The 17,291-nt window shown below is 40.2% G+C and overlaps 1 non-coding gene across 1 annotated transcript; it reads right to left on the reverse strand.

Annotated features, from left to right (window-relative positions):
• Positions 1–16,465: 16,465 nt before the first annotated feature.
• LOC130955529 (small nucleolar RNA R71) lies at positions 16,466–16,573 on the reverse strand. The gene has a single exon (XR_009076780.1). It is a non-coding gene; the product is annotated as a small nucleolar RNA R71 (small nucleolar RNA).
• Positions 16,574–17,291: the final 718 nt, after the last annotated feature.

Genomic DNA, 17,291 nt, shown 5'->3' on the forward strand with positions numbered 1-17,291 from the left:
GTTAAGTGGACTAGGATTGAATCTTTGATTAACATAGACTTTCCCACCTAACTATATAATGACCTATACAAGTTCAAACTACTCTAACTACCCATTCTTCACTTTTTCTTACATACTCATGCATTCTTATTGGATTCATAACACCTATGCATTGATTCCTTTTTATTGACTTCAATTTGGGGCATTTTGTCCCCTCTTTACTATATATTTTTTTCTTTTTCATCATCATATATTTTTTTCTCTTTTTTTTTTCTTTTCATTCATTTTTTTTTTTTCTTTATATACTTTTTTTTTCTTCTTTCAAACTACATACAAGAACATCAATGCATAAGGTCTTTACATTTAATCAATACATGAATATGTACCCAATTCCTAAACATGAAAGTGTACTACCCCTTTTATCCTATCCAATGTTCCCAAGCCTCACCAACTTGAATAATAAACACTCTCACTAGCCTAGGCTAATCAAAGATCCAAACAAGGACTTTTCATTGGTTTTCCGCCTTGGGCTTGTAATGAGCTAAATTGAGAATAAGTTGGCTAAGCATAGGCTCAAAATTGGCTAACAATGGAGAGTAAAAGGTTGGCTATTTGGGTAAGTGGCTAATGAAGTGATGGCCTCAATCATATAAATGCGCAAACACAAGAAATAAATGGATATATAGAATCAAGCAAATCAAGGATCACAATCATGGAAAGAGAACAATTTCACACAAGAATGGAAAATAAGTGGTTATAAAATGTAACCACATCAATAGGCTTAAGTCTCACAAGCTTGTGTTCTTAGTTCAATACATGCTTCACAAGGTATGAAATTCAAGCAAGTCTCACCAAAAATTTTCTTTCAATCAATTGGGTTAATGCCCTATATTTAAACTTCTTGAAAAATCTCAATGTTTGACTAAGCATTGTTGTGATTGAAAAGTTCAAAAATTTCTTAGTTCACCCTTTCCTTTTTCACTTAAAACCAATATCATATGCAAAAAGGGTGACTAAAAATTTGCAATCCAAAGTACGATTTCTAATCACAACTACAAACTAAAAATAAAGATAAACAAAAATGTATAAAGAAAAATCCAACTAAAAGTACGGAATCCATCATCCAAAATATCTAAAAATATCCAAAAGCATCAAAATATCTAAAATCCAAAATAAGCAATAAAAGTATCCAAAGCAACTAGAAATGCATCAAAATATATACAAAAATGTGCAAAATAGGATAACTAGGCCGAAAAGTTCACCGGTTCCCAAATAATGCTACCGGTGCCCTCCCCACACTTAAAATCAAGCATCGTCCTCGATGCTAAACCGGAGGATCAGTGGGAGGTACAACGATAGGCTCTGGCTCTGGCTGTGGGACCGGCTCCTCCTGAGTCTGTGGCTGCTCTGTAGTGCCAGGGGCATCCTGCTGAACCGGTGCCTCCACATCCTCCTCCTGATGACCCTCCTCATCGGAGGCCGGAGAATCGGGAAGCGGAGGTAGCTCAGCACCCAAAGAAATAAGAGCCTGGTCCATCCGATCTAATCGGCTTCTGACATGGCGTCTCTCGCGCTCTAGGAATCGGAATAGACGCTGGACCAGGAGATAGGTAGGCTCAGGTGCTGCTGGAGGATTTGTAGATAATGAAGGAGCTGCGGCTGTAGAGGATGATGGGGCAGCTGTAGGAGCTGATGGTGAAGGCGTCCCGATGACAGCTCTAGCCCGAGAGCGGCGTCTAGCAGGTGGCCTCTCGTGCACCCAACCACCCCAGGGGATAGTAACCTCCCTGTCATCTGCATCAGGGGGTGGTGGTCCATCATCTGACCACGGGACATCAGCTAGGGCCGCCATACTCGTGACCAATGTAGGAAATGGAAGTAGGCCACGAATATGCGCCCGCCACATGCACTGTCTGATAAGTCTAGGGAAAGAGACATCCTTCCCCTCCATAACACACTCGATCAGCAGAAGCATCTCCATGGGGATCTCAGAAAAGTGGGTGGTAGGCAGGATGTAGTGGGCGAAGATCATCTGCCAAGTCCTAGCCTCCCTAGTCAAATGAGTAAACAACATCCCCTTAGGCTTGGTGTTGCCCGCATCCATAACCCATGTAGCGTTCGGTATCCCAATCACGCGCCGAAGCGTCTCATAATCAAAAGTCATGGTATGGATGGCTATCTCAGCCTGCTGATGGGCACACATGTCATCCGGAATATGTCGACACTGTAATGCCTCCCCAATGGCGGTCTCAGTGATCATGATCTCCCTACCCCGCACCTGAACCGAATCCAATGTTGGACGGAAGAAGTTGCAATAGAATTCCTTCACCCACGATATATTGATATCACCCAACTCTCGGTCAACAAAGTCAATACCTAACTCGAGGATCCGACCGGTAATGGACCGTCTCACATCATTAGGTAGGTGCAACTTCTTCTCAGTATTCAACTTAATTGTCCGATATCTAGAAAACCGAAGCTCACAGTAGAGATTGGGGAATTTTTCTGGATTGGTAGAAGGCAACTGCTGATTTTCTTTTTCCTCATCATTCAATGGATTCTTGGCATAATGTTTGTAGATGGAAGGAATGGAGGGGGTAGAGTGTTTTCTCTTCTTAGAGGTAGTGGCTATGGCTTTGCCTTTATCCGACATCCTGAAAAATGTGATAGAATATATAAAACATTTAGCATGTAACAAAGAAGGCATGTTCAGGATACAATGAACAAAGAACAGTCATGATGTTGCAATGAATATGCAAAAGTGAACAAGTAAACTAAAAAAAATGCAAGCTTCATTAAAGTCAACAACTCATGTTCAAAAGGCAATAATATCATCATATAATTGAAAGAATTGTTAAAGATGGTTAAAGGTGAGTGGAAGTTAGATGGTTAAAGAAATTAGTAAGTTAGAAAAGTAGGTTAGTGATATGATGATATATAGACTCAATTGAACGAGAAGTTGCAGTTCATGTTCACAATGATTGTGCAAATCCGGGAAGTCAAAAGGAAATGGAAATTTGCCCAAAACTGAAATAAAGATCAAAATGAAACTAATTTCCTTGAAAATTGGGCAGCATTTCGGCTTAAAATTGGACGTTCCCGGATAGCAAAATAGCACAATTAGCACAGAAAATAACATCAATCACGCACAGCAGCAAACAGATATTATGTAGCAACACAGATCGCATGAAATAACAACCCAAAACCAACATACAGTACCTAAGGAAGCAAACAGCAAATATGCACATACGGAGCAATTATCAGGCCTAGAATCCTCTATCCAGCCCTAGCTACCTAACCGCAATTATATCTATCTAACCTAACATACAAAATTTGAATTTAAACTAACTAACATGCAATTATAGTAATTGACATAAACGAATAGTAAAAAGGGAAAAAACAGAAAAAGATATAACAGAAATGGAGCAGGAACCTGGGAGCTGGGAGGAGCTGAGAAGGGAAAGGGGGACTAGGATAGGGCAGGGGCAGCAGAGACAGAAACTGGCACCGCCGTGAACGGTGGCGGTGGAGACGGCCGGCGCAGTGGTTTGGCCGGAGGAATGAGAAACTGAGGGGAGGAGGGACGGTGATGATGTGGGAGACTAAAAGAGAGGGAAGGGGTCGCCGAAGGTACTGCCGGCAGCGATTGTGGAATGGCGGCGGTGGTGGCTGCCGGCGCTGTGAAGGTGAGAGACGGAGGCGGAGAGAGAGTGAGTGGAGGAGAGAGAGAAGATGAGGTGAGTGAAGAAAGGAGAGAGAGAAGGTTGATGGTGAACAATGGCGGCCGCGGCGGTGGTTGACAGCGGTTACAGGGGTGGTATAGACGGAAGGAAGAAGAAGGGAAAAATGGGGAGGGAGGAGAAGTGCGCTGCGGCGCAACGCTCTTCGCGTCTTAGGGTATCCCATTTTTTGAATCGACGCGCGCGCGCGCCTTGCGCGTTCGCGTCCCTTGAGAAAACTTGGGACCTACGCGTGCGCGTCCAGCGCGCCTAAGCATGGATGAGTCAAACCAGGGAAGGACGCGTGCGCGTATAGTGCGCGCACGCGTGCATGGAGTTGGGCTAGGGGCTTAGAGTTGGCCCAACTCAGGCCTAACTCTCTGGGGAATGGCCTGGAAGTCGCGCTACCAGACCGGCGCGCACGCGGCATGTACGCGTCCGCGCGCATTGAGGAAAATGGAGAATCATGCGCGAGCGTGAAGTGCGCTCTAGCGTGGTATGGCAGATTAGGTAAAGGCGCGTGCGCGTACAGTGCGCGCACGCGTACATGAGATTGGGCCTGAAGCTTAGAGTGGGCTTGAGGCACGCCCAACTCTCGAGTTAAAAGCCTAGATTGGTGGCAGCACGTAAGGACGCGCGCGCAGCAAGTGCGCGTCCGCGTACATTGACGAATTGCGATATGGCGCGCAGCGCGATGCCTGCGCTCACGTCTTATCCGTTATTGACATACAGGCGCGCGCGCGGCAGGTGCGCGTCCGCACAGATCGAGTTGGGCTCAGGGCATAATGTTTGCCCAAAAGAGGCCCAACTCTCGGGTATGTGGGCGATGTTGCATCCGCACAGGGACGCGTGCGCGTACAGTGTGCGCACGCGTCCACCCTCCTCTTTTTTTTTTTAACAAGAAAATGCCTAAAAGCTCTAAATTGCCCAAAGACTCCCCATGGTGCCTACAACTCCTTATTTAGTCAAAACCACACATTTTCTAAAATGCAAGTTGGTTTTGAGATTTATTCTGTTTCTACTAAGCACAACATACATGTTAATATGCTAGCAACTAATGTACACAAACAAGCTAATTATGAAATGAAAAACTACCTACAATGGTAACTCAAATCATTTATTAAACAAAATTAGAAGGGAGTGGAAAGAGTTTACCATGGTGGGGTGTCTCCCACCTAGCACTTTTAGTTAAAGTCCTTAAGTTGGACATTTGGTGGAGTCCTTGCTATGGTGGCTTATGCTTAAACTCTTCTTCGAATCCCCACCAGTGTTTGCTCTTCCAATAGCCTCCGGGATCCCAATTTAAACGTACAAGGCCTTCAAGGGGGCCTAAGCAAGTAACAAGGCCCCTAAGTTGATAGTGATCTATGTATGTTCCGGGGTCCCATACTTTGTTTGTCAACCCCTTTTCTTCTTGATCTTCATGCTTCCAATAGGGTGACAAACTTATTGAATTCTCCTTGTAACTCATACTCATCATCTTAATCCCATCGAGTTTGGCTTCACTCGGCTTTTGAAACTCGAAGTTTGATCTTCCGTCCTTTATGCGCCTTGTTTCCCATTGTCCACCAACATCCAATCCGTTCTTACTCTCTAGCCCACAAAGGGTTCTAAGTTGACCGTCCGTTTCTAACAACGCATATTGATATGGGCCAAGAAAATTAAAGGATGAGATGATTACCCACTCAATTTGTGATTGGGATGGCGACTTAGCAAGGAAGATATTCAATGATCTTGACATTGTAGGTTCCACTTCCTTTGGCTCCTCCATGATGATTTCCATCTTTTGATAACTCTTTTTAAATTCTTCTTGTTTGCTAACTTCCTTCAAACCTTTATCATTGATCAAGTTATGTGTTGGAGGTTGCGCACCCTCCTCAACATTGGTTTCACAATCGAAGGGGGAAGCTTCAACAAGATCACCATTGTCACTTGATGTAGAGTTATTTTCGTTGATGGAACTTCCTTCTTGTTCAACCTCCTCTAGGTCTTCTTCCACTTCTTTATCTTCAACAATCTTCATTTCCTCCGCTTGTTGCAATTCCTTGTGCCCAACTTGAGACTCTAAAGTCTCCCTCATACCTCCCTCTTTGGTTGCTTTCTCACAATCATCCGTGAACTCATTTCGCTTGTGATATGAATCCCAAGAATCTATCTTTTGACGGATGGTTGCTTGAAGTCGATCCATTTCTTCCTTGAAACGATCCCTTAATTTTTGTTCCGCTTTACTAACATAAGTAGGATCATATTGCTCTTGGATTAATGGACATTGATATGCTTCCATGGAGGTTTGTGGCGGAGAGGAGAAATCATAATATGGTTGGAAAGAAGATTCATCAAAGCTTTGAGGTGGGAAGTCATTTTGGTTATTGGTAGAGGGTGAAATTATACGGGACGTAAATTCTTGGAGGGTAGAGGTGAAACTAGTGAAGGCGGTTTGGAGCTCTTCTTGCTCTTGAAGAATGATACCAAGTGCATCATCCATGGGGACTTGGGTTGGAGGATAAAAATGTTGGAGTGGTGGTGATTCAAGGATTGCTTGTTCATAATCGTCACAAGGGTATGCATAGGGGGAATATAGATTTGGATCATATGTGGGCACTTGGTGGAAATAAGATGTGGGTTGAGAATGTGGTGCATAGAATGGTGGTGGTTGAGTGGTATAACCATGATAAGAATCATCATATCCATAGGAATGATATGCATCATAGGAAGGATTACCATCATAGTAACTTGAGGGGGAAGGTTGCCATAATGATTGCTCATATGGATATGGCTCCCTTCCTAAGAATTCATCTCTCCCATAATGTGAGCCATCATTCAAGTTTTCATCGCCTACAAAATAGTCATAGTCATATCCAAAACCACAAGGATGAGAATTCATAGTGGCAAAAAAGAACAAAACTAATAGAGATCTAAAACTAATGGAAACCAACAAACAAACAAAAGACAAACATATTCACAATATTCACATATTTACATTAACCAAAGACATGGCACTCATGCGCATTCCCCGGCAACGGCGCCATTTTGACGAATGAATTTTTGCCGGTATAGAAATTATCAAGTGATCAATCGTAGTATAGTCTAAATCGACGCAAAATCCATCATCAAACAAATCTACAATCTATAATCAAGAGTATTAGTCCCGAGTCGTTCTTCCCTAGGAATGCTACAAGGATGCATGTATTGGTTAAGTGTTCTTTTTGTGGCTTGAAGAGTGTGGCATAAAAGTGTGAATAAAAGAAAACAACAATCAATCAATATTAAAAGCCTTGGCCAAGGTTGAACATTGGAAGTCCCATCACTATAGCTTCCTTCAATTGTGATAACAAAGGAGTGTTGCTTCACTTAGTTAACCCCTAATTATAGAGGAAAGTCAAGTAAAAGTAATTAACTCAAGTCACAAGTCCTAGTCTTACCCTAGAGAAGTCTAGCTTTAGTGCACTCTAAGTCAATTAGCAATCCTCAATTCTTAATCAACAATTGACATCCATTATTCAAGTGTCTCCAATGACTCAACCACTAGGCCAAGTGAGGGAATGCTACTCCATATCTAAAGTTGGCATTTTCTCAAACACTTGGAGAGCAAGAATGAAAGACATAGTAAAATTGAGAAGAGATTTAGAATCAAAGCAATTCAACACAAGAGATTAACAACAATCAACAATGAACAACAATGAAAATGAGATCTTCAATGAATCAATAGAATCCAAAACAACAAAGTTAAACCTAAGATCTACAAGAATTGAACAATTACAAACACTAATTGAGATTAGAGATGAGGATCTACAACATGAACAAAGTAAATTGAGAGTGGCAATAGATCTCACCAAAGAATGGTTGAGAATTGAGAAAATGAAGATGAATCCTAGAGAGAAGTTGGAGTTTCTCTCTCTACAAATGTAACTAACTAAAAACTAGCTATCTAATGATCTAAAATTAGTCTATGGGTGTGAATGTGTGTCAATCCCCTTCAATCCTTGGCTCTTATATGCATTTTGGCGCCAAAGTTGGTTGCTGAAACCTTCCCAAAATCGCCAGGCACGTGCTGCAATAAAGGAATCACGTGCGGACTACGACGCGTGCGCGCACGGTACGCGTGCGCGTCCCTGGCTAATTCTGTGATGTGCGCGCGAGCGCCTTGTGCGCGTACGCGTGCATGGCTGACTTTGCTTCTTTGACTTTTTATGCTTCTCTCCACTTGCATGCTTCCTTCCCTGCTTCCTTTGATCCATGCCTAGCCTACTCCAATCCTGGAATTACTAGCAAACATATCAAGGCATCTTATGGAATCAAAGGGAAACTAGAATTCATCAAAATAAGGCTTAAAAAGCATATTTTTACACTTAAGCACAAATAAGGGAGAGATAACAAAACCATGCTAATTCCTAGGCTAAATGTGACAAAAGGTTATCAAATTACTCTAATTTCAATACAAAACAAACCGTCAAATTGGGGTTTGTCACTGCTCATATGAAGGAGAAGAGAACAGAAAAAGAAGAGAAATCCTCTATGTCACAGTGAAGAGGTTCCTTATTGTTAGTAGAAAAAGAAAGGGAATAAAGAAAGGAGAATCCAAATACAAGGGTGAGGATAGGGGCAGTGATTTGAGATGAAGAGAAGTATTAGTGAATGAATAAATAAATAGAATAAGATGAGAGAAAAGTTTTCGAAAACAATTTTGAAAAGGAGTTAATGATTTTCGAAAATTAAGATAAAAAATAAAATTAAAATTAAAATTTAAAACAATTAATTAATTAAAAATAATTTTTCAAAAAGAGGGAGGTATTTTCAAAAATTAGAGAGGGAAGAGTAGTTAGGTGGTTTTGAAAAGGATAAGAAACAAACAAAAAGTCAAATAGTTAGTTGAAAAAGATTTGAAAATTAATTTTGAAAAGATAAGAAGATAAGAAGTTAGAAAAGACATTTTAAAATCAAATTTTTGAAAAAGATAAAATTTTGAAAAAGATATGATATAAAAGATAAGATAAAAAGATATGATTAAAATTAAAATTGATTACTTTACTAACAAGAAACTAAAAGATAAGATTCTAGAATTTAAAGATTGACCCTTTCTTAACAAGAAAGAAACAAACTTCAAATATTTGAACCAATCACATTACTTGTTGGTTAAGTTTCGAAAATTTTGAAATAAAATTAAGAAAATATTTTGAAAATAATTTTTGAAATTTTCAAAAATCATAAAAGAAAAATGAAAAAGATTTGATTTTTGAAAAAGTTTTGAAAAAGATAAGATTTTTAAAATTGAAAATTTGACTTGACTTACAAGAAGCAACTAATTTTAAAAAATTTTGACTAAGTCAACCCAAATTTTCGAAATTTTGAGAGAAAAAAGGAAAAGATATTTTTTTATTTTTGAATTTTTAATTATGAGAGAGAAAAACATAAAAAATGACTCACAACATGAAAATTATGAATCAAAACACATAATGCATGCAAGAACACTATGAATGTCAAGATGAACACCAAGAACATTTTGAAGATCATGATGAACATCAAGAACATATTTTTGAAAAAAATTTTGATGCAAAGAAAACATGTAAGACACTAAACTTAAAAATCTTTAATGTTTAGACACTGTGAATGCAAAAATGCACATGAAAAACAACAAAAAATACAAATTAAAACAAGAAAACATCAAGATCAAACAAGAAGCTTACCAAGAACAGCTTGAAGATCATGAAGAACACCATGAATGCATGAGTTTTCGAAAATTGCAAGAACAAGATGAATATGCAATTGACACCAAACTTAAAAGTTGACTCAAGACTCAAACAAGAAACACAATATTTTTTATTTTTATGATTTTATTATTTTTTTTTGTATTTTATTTTATATTTTTCGAAAAACATATAGGAAAAAGAAAGTAATGAATCCAAAGTCCTCAATCAAAATCCTATGAATTAAACATGGCTTAATAGCTAGCCAAGCTAAAACATGTTATATGAAACTCTAGAATTCATTCTTGAAAACTCTGAAAATTTTCGAAAATATGTGATAAATTTTTGAAAGATTTTTGAAAAAAAAAAATTTTTCTTTTTTTTTCGAAAATAAAACAAAAAGAAAATTACCTAATCTGAGCAAGAAGATGAACCGTCAGTTGTCCAAACTCGAACAATTCCCGGCAACGGCGCCAAAAACTTGGTGGACAAAATTGTGATTCATACTTAAATTGTTGTTCGAAATTGATTTCCAGGTAATGGCCCCAAAAACTTGGTGCTCAATACCATGGTTTAAACATAATTTCACAACTTCGCTCAACTAACCAGCAAGTGTACTGGGTCGTCCAAGTAATAAACCTTACGTGAGTAAGGGTCGATCCCACAGAGATTATTGGTATGAAGCAAGCTATGGTCATCTTGTAAATCTCAGTCAGGCGGATAATAAATGGTGATAGAGTTTTCGAATAATAATAATAAATAAATAGAAAATAAAGATAGAAATACTTATGTAGATCATTGATGGGAATTTCAGATAGGCGTGTGAAGATGTTGTGCTCCTTCTGAATCTCTGCTTTCCTACTGCCTTCATCCAATCCTTCTTACTCCTTTCCATGGCAAGCTGTATGTAGGGCATCACCGTTGTCAATAGCTATATCCCATCCTCTCAGAGAAAAAGGTCCAAATGCTCTGTCACGGCACGGCTAATCTTCTGTCGGTTCTCGATCATGTTGGAATAGAATCCATTGATTCTTTTGCGTTTGTCATCACGCCCAACAATCGTGAGTTTGAAGCTCGTCACAGTCATTCAATCCCGGAATCCTACTCGGAATACCACAGACAAGGTTTAGACTTTCCAGATTCTCATGAATGCCGCCATCAATTCTAGCTTATACCACGAAGACTCTGATCTCACGGAATGGAAGGCTCGGTTGTCAGGCGAGGGCAACCATGCGTCGTGCATCAGGAATCCAAAAGATACACACTCTAGCTTTCGCTTGTAGAACGGAAGTGGTTGTCAGGCACGCGTTCATAAGGACGGATGATGATGAGTGTCACGGATCATCACATCCATCAGGTTGAAGTACGAGTAGTATCTTAGAACAGAAATAAGATTGAATTTGAATAAAAGGTAGTAGTAATTGCATTAAAACTTGAGGTACAGTAGAGCTCCACACCCTTAATCTATGGTGTGTAGAAACTCCACCGTTGAAAATACATAAGTGATGAAGGTTCAGGCATGGCCGAATGGCCAGCCCCCAAAAACGTGATCATTAGTCTCCTAATATGAATAATGGAATAAAACTGAGACCAAAGATGTAACGTGGTCAAAAGACGACTAATACACTAGTAAAAAGTTCTATTTATACTAAACTAGCTACTAGGGTTTACAGAAGTAAGTAATTGATGTAGAAATCCACTTCCGGAGCCCACTTGGTGTGTTCTTGGGCTGAGCTTGAGCTTTACACGTGCAGAGGCTTCTCTTGGAGTTGAACGCCAAGTTGTAACATGTTTTTGGCGTTCAACTCTGGTTCGTGACGTGTTTCTGGCGTTTGACTCTAAAATGCAGCATGGAGCTGGCATTGAGTGCCAGTTTACGTCGTCTAATCTCGAATAAAGTATGGGCTATTATATATTTCTGAAAAGCTCTGGATGTCTACTTTCCAACACCGTTAAGAGTGCGCCATTTGGAGTTCTGTAGCTTCAGAAAATCCATTTCGAGTGCAGGAAGGTCAGAATCCAACTACATCAGCAGTCCTTTGTCAGCCTTTTATCAGAGTTTTGCTCAGGTCCCTCAATTTCAGCCAGAAAATACCTGAAATCACAGAAAAACACACAAACTCATAGTAAAGTCCAGAAATGTGAATTTAGCATCAAAACTAATGAAAACATCCCTAAAAATAGCTAGATTATACTAAAAACTATCTAAAAACAATGCCAAAAAGCGTATAAATTATACGCTCATCAACTACCAACAACCACATCCATACATACCACCTCAAAGCACTTGCCAACATGAGTCACCTCCCACACATGCAACCTTTCTTCCAACTTATGAAACCCCTCTTTCTCATCAATATGAAGATTTTCCACCCTTGACCCAAGACCATCAAGACTTTCAAGCTTTTCTCCAAGAGCAAGAAGGATTCCAAAGAACCCAAGGGCAAATCATGGCTACCATAGACGAAGCGGTAAACCGCTTATTCCTCCTACGCTCATCCGATCTAGGCATTCCTCTTGAAGAATGTGAGGGATCAACTAAAGCTTGTAGTGAAGGGGAAAGCATGGAGCCACAAGGGAAAGAAGAAGGGTTGGAGCTTGAAGTGCAACAAGAGGAAGAAAGTGAAGTATGTGAACCAGAGGAGAGAATGGGGGAATTGAGGAAGGTTGATCAATATGAGGATTCCATCATCAATGGTTTTTTGTCCTCCTTGATCAATCCCCTTAATGACCCTAATGAGCATCTTCCCAATGAGCTTGAGAGAGACATGGAGGTTGACTTCTCACAACCTCCTTATTATAGTGTGAGTGATGGGGAAGAGGAGAAAGAAGTTGGTGAGGAAGGAGTTGACAACCAAGAACATATTGAGTGGGTGGCAATTTCACCATTGAGCTTCATTGGCCCCCACCAATATACTATCTTGGAGATGGATTACCAACTCAAGGTCCTTCTTGGGTTGGTACATGGTGGAGAAAGAAGTGTGGGTTGCAAAAAGAGTCCAAGGCTCTTCAAGAAAATCATTTCAAGAGTTGGAGCTCAAGCATGGTGTGAAGCGCAATTGGGTGATTTGCGGGCAATGTTGGGTCGCTACAATGGTCGATTAGGAGTTTTTCCATCCGGCTTGGAGCATAGAAATCCACAAGATGGTGACCGGATGCCTAGGATATGGGATCCGGAGGAGCCTTAAGGACCAAGTTTGGATGGAGGTTCAAGGAGGAGTGGAAACATAAGCCACCCTAGCAAGAGCCTCCTCAACAAGTCCAACTTAAGGACTATAAACCAAAGTGCTAGGTGGGAGACACCCCACCATGGTAACATCTTTCTTACCTTTCTCTTTGCTTATAGTCCTAGTTTCTTGCATATTTGCTTGTCTTAGTTATCTTAGGATTAGTTTAAATTTGAGTTTAGATAGGTTGAATTGCAAATGGATCATGATTTTGTGATGGATTTTGAATGTTTGGGGTTGAAAAATGTGTGGAGCTAAGGTAGGGTGCCCTAGAATTTGAAGAAACATTTTTGAAAAACAGGGCACCTGTGCGTGCGCACAAAACCTCTATTTTCCGCGTCCTGTGCGTACGCACCCACCTGTTCGTATGCACACCCCCTTGCAAAGCCTCTGCTTGCAGCGCTCGCATGCCTTGTGCGTGTGTATTCCCTTGTCTTTTGCACCCTGAGCGTGCACACCCGCTTGTGCGTACGCACGTGTCTTGAATCCCTCTCTGTCCAGAGCGTTCGCACACTCTGTGCGGACGCACCCTTCCCCCTTTTTCACTTAGTGTGCGTACGCACACATACCTGTGTGCACGCACAAGTGCTATTTTGGCTGAAATTGAGGGACCTGAGCAAAAATCTGATTCAGAGACTGAAAAGGACTGCAGATGCTGTTGGATTCTGACCTGCCTGCACTCGAAGTGGATTTTCTGGAGCTACAGAAGCCCAATTGGTGCGCTCTCAATGGCGTTAGAAAGTAGACATCCTGGGCTTTCCAGCAATGTATAATAGTTCATACTTTGCCCGAGATTTGATGGCCCAAACCGGCATTCCAAATCAGCTCAAGAATGCCCGGCGTTAAACGCCGGAACTGGCACAAGAATGGGAGTTAAACGCCCAAACTGGCACAAAAGCCGGCGTTTAACTCCAAGAAGAGTCTCTACACGAAAATGCTTCAATGCTCAGCCCAAGCACACACCAAGTGGGCCCGGAAGTGGATTTTTATGTCTTTTACTCATCTTTGTAATTCTTAAGCTACTAGTTCCCTATAAATAGGACCTTCTACTATTATCTTTTGATCTTTTGATCATGTTTTTATGATTGAACCCTCTTTGGGAGGCTGGCCTCACGGCCATGCCTAGACCTTGTTCTTATGTATTTTCAACGGTGGAGTTTCTACACACCATAGATTAAGGTGTGGAGCTCTGCTGTATCTCGAGTATTAATGCAATTACTATTGTTCTTCTATTCAATTCAGCTTGTTCTTATTCCAAGATATTCATTCGTACCCAAGAACATGATGAATGTGATGATTATGTGACGCTCATCATCATTCTCACTTATGAATGGGTGACTGACAACCACGTCTGTTCTACAAGCAACCAAGGCTCTAATGTTTATCTCTTGGATTTCCTTTACCGGAATCTTCGTGGTATAAGCTAGAATTGATGGCGGCATTCAAGAGAATCCGGAAGGTCTAAACCTTGTCTGTGGTATTCTGAGTAGGATTCAATGATTGAATGACTGTGACGTGCTTCAAACTCGCGATTGTGGGGCTTTAGTGACAGACGCAAAAGAATCACTGGATTCTATTCCAACATGATCGAGAACCGACAGCTGGATAGCCGTGCCGTGACAGGGTGCGTTGAACATTTCCACTGAGAGGATGGGAGGTAGCCACTGACAACGGTGAAACCCTACATACAGCTTGCCATGGAAAGGAGTAAGAAGGATTGGATGAAGACAGTAGGAAAGCAGAGAGACGGAAGGGACAAAGCATCTCCATTCGCTTATCTGAGGTTCTCACCAATGAATTGCATAAGTATCTCTATCCTTATCTTTATGTTTTATTCATATATCACCCATAACCATTTGAGTCTGCCTGACTGAGATTTACAAGGTGACCATAGCTTGCTTCATACCAACAATCTCCGTGGGATCGACCCTTACTCGCATAAGGTTTATTACTTGGACGACCCAGTGCACTTGCTGGTTAGTTGTGCGAAGTTGTGATGCCAAGGTATTGAGCACCAAGTCTTTGGAGCCATTACTAGGGATTATTTGAGTTGTGAAAAGAAGAGATCACAATTTCGTGCACCAAGTTTTTGGCGCCATTGCCGGGGATTGTTTCGAGTATGGACAACTGACGGTTCATCTTGTTGCTTAGATTAGGTATTTTTCAGAATTCTTAAGAGTGAATTCTAGTGTTTCAAGGTGATGATCTTACCATCACCAAAGCTGATTGATTCTCATCAATTTAGCTCTTGAATGCAATGTCCTGCTGAAGCTTGGCTATCCATGTCTAATTCCTTTAGACTAAAGCTTTAGACTAACATTGCATGATTCCTGGAATTCTCATTAAGAATTTTGATACCTTTATTTTCTTTTCCACTTAATTTTCGAAAAATCTAAAAAAAAAATTTTCAAAATCATAAAAACCAAAAATATGTTATGTTTCTTGTTGAGACACTAGTCTCATTTTAAGTTTGGTGTCTTGCATGCATTGTTTATTTGATCTTGGTTCTATTTTCAAGTCAATAATACAGGGAACTGAAGATTCAGTACATGCAGCAGAGGAATTATACAGAAAAAGCTTGGCATTCAAAACGCCCAGTGAAGAAGGAAAACTGGCGTTTAAACGCCAGCCAGGATACCTGGCTGGGCGTTTAACGCCCAAAAGGGTAGCATTTTGGGCGTTAAACGCCAGAATGGATACCATTCTGGGCGTTTAACGCCAGGATGGCACAAGAGGGAAGATTCTGTTTTTAATGCAATTTTTTTAAGTTTTCAAAATTTTTCAAAATCAAATCTTTTTCAAATCATATCTTTTCAATCAAATCTTTTTCAAAATCAATTTCTTTCCATTTTCAAAAATACTTGCTATCAATTAATGATTTGATTCAACATTTCAAGTATGTTGCCTTTTCTGTTGAGAAAGGTTTAATGTTTAAATCATATCTTTTCTTGTTAGGCAAGTCATTAATTTTTAAAATCAAATCTTTTTAAATTGTTTTTCAAATCATATCTTTTCAATCATATCTTCTTAATCACATCTTTTTCAAAAAAGTTTTCAATCATATCTTCTTCAAAATCTTTTTCAAAATGTTTTTAAAATCTTTCTAATTAATTTTCAAAAAAACTCTTCCTCTCTTCTCACATCCTTCTATTTATGGAGTAACACTCCTCCTCAATGCACAATTCAAACTCTATCTCACTAAGTTCGAATTCTTCTACCCCTTTCTTCTATTTTTCTGTTCCTCTGACACCTCAAGGAATCTCTATACTGTGACATAGAGGATTCCATATTTCCTTGTTCTCTTCTCTTTCATATGAGCAGGAGCAAAGACAAAAGCATTCTTGTTGAAGCTGACCCTGAACTTGAAAGGACCTTGAAGCGAAAGCTAAGAGAAGCTAAAGCACAATTCTCTTTAGAGGACCTAACAGAAATCTTCAAAGAAGAAGAACCCATGGCAGCCGAAAACAACAACAATGCCAACAATGCAAGGAAGGTGCTGGGTGACTTTACTGTACCTACTCCCGACTTCTATGGGAGAAGCATCTCTATCCCTGCCATTGGAGCAAACAACTTTGAGCTTAAGCCTCAATTAGTTTCTCTAATGCAACAGAATTGCAAGTTCCATGGACTTCCATTGGAAGATCCTCATCAGTTTTTAGCTGAATTCTTGCAAATCTGTGACACTGTTAAGACTAATGGGGTTGACCCTGAGGTCTACAGACTTATGCTATTCCCTTTTGCTGTAAGAGACAGAGCTAGGATATGGTTGGACTCACAACCTAAAGAAAGCCTGAACTCTTGGGAAAAGCTAGTCAATGTCTTCTTGGCAAAATTCTTTCCACCTCAAAAATTGAGTAAGCTTAGAGTAGAAGTCCAAACCTTCAGACAGAAGGAAGGTGAATCCCTCTATGAAGCTTGGGAAAGATACAAACAATTGATCAGAAAATGTCCTTCTGACATGCTTTCTAAATGGAGCATCATAGGTATTTTCTATGATGGTCTCTCTGAACTATCCAAGATGTCTTTGGATAGCTCTGCTGGAGGATCTCTTCATCTGAAAAAGACGCCTGCAGAAGCTCAAGAGCTCATTGAAATTGTTGCAAATAACCAATTCATGTACACTTCTGAAAGGAATCCTGTGAACAATGGGACAAGTCAGAAGAAAGGAGTTCTTGAGATTGATACTCTGAATGCCATATTGGCTCAGAACAAAATATTGACTCAGCAAGTCAATTTGATTTCTCAAAGTCTGTCTGGAATACAAAATGCACCAGGCAGTGCTAAGGATGCTTCATCTGAAGAAGAAGCTTATGATCCTGAGAACCCTTCAATTGAAGAGGTGAATTATATGGGAGAACCCTATGGAAACACCTATAATTCTTCATGGAGAAATCATCCAAATCTCTCATGGAAAGATCAACAGAGACCTCAACAAGGTTTCAACAACAATAATGGTGGAAGAAACAGGTTTAGCAATGGCAAGCCTTTTCCATCATCTTCTCAGCAACAGACAGAGAATTCTAAGCAGAGCAACTCTGACTTAGCAACCATGGTCTCTGATCTAATCAAAACCACTCAAAGTTTCATGACTGAAACAAGGTCCTCCATTAGAAACTTGGAGGCACAAGTGGGACAGTTGAGCAAGAAAATTACTGAACTCCCTCCTAGTACTCTTCCAAGCA

This window comes from Arachis stenosperma, chromosome 1 (assembly GCF_014773155.1).
Source record: "Arachis stenosperma cultivar V10309 chromosome 1, arast.V10309.gnm1.PFL2, whole genome shotgun sequence".
Classification (NCBI taxonomy): Eukaryota; Viridiplantae; Streptophyta; class Magnoliopsida; order Fabales; family Fabaceae; genus Arachis; species Arachis stenosperma.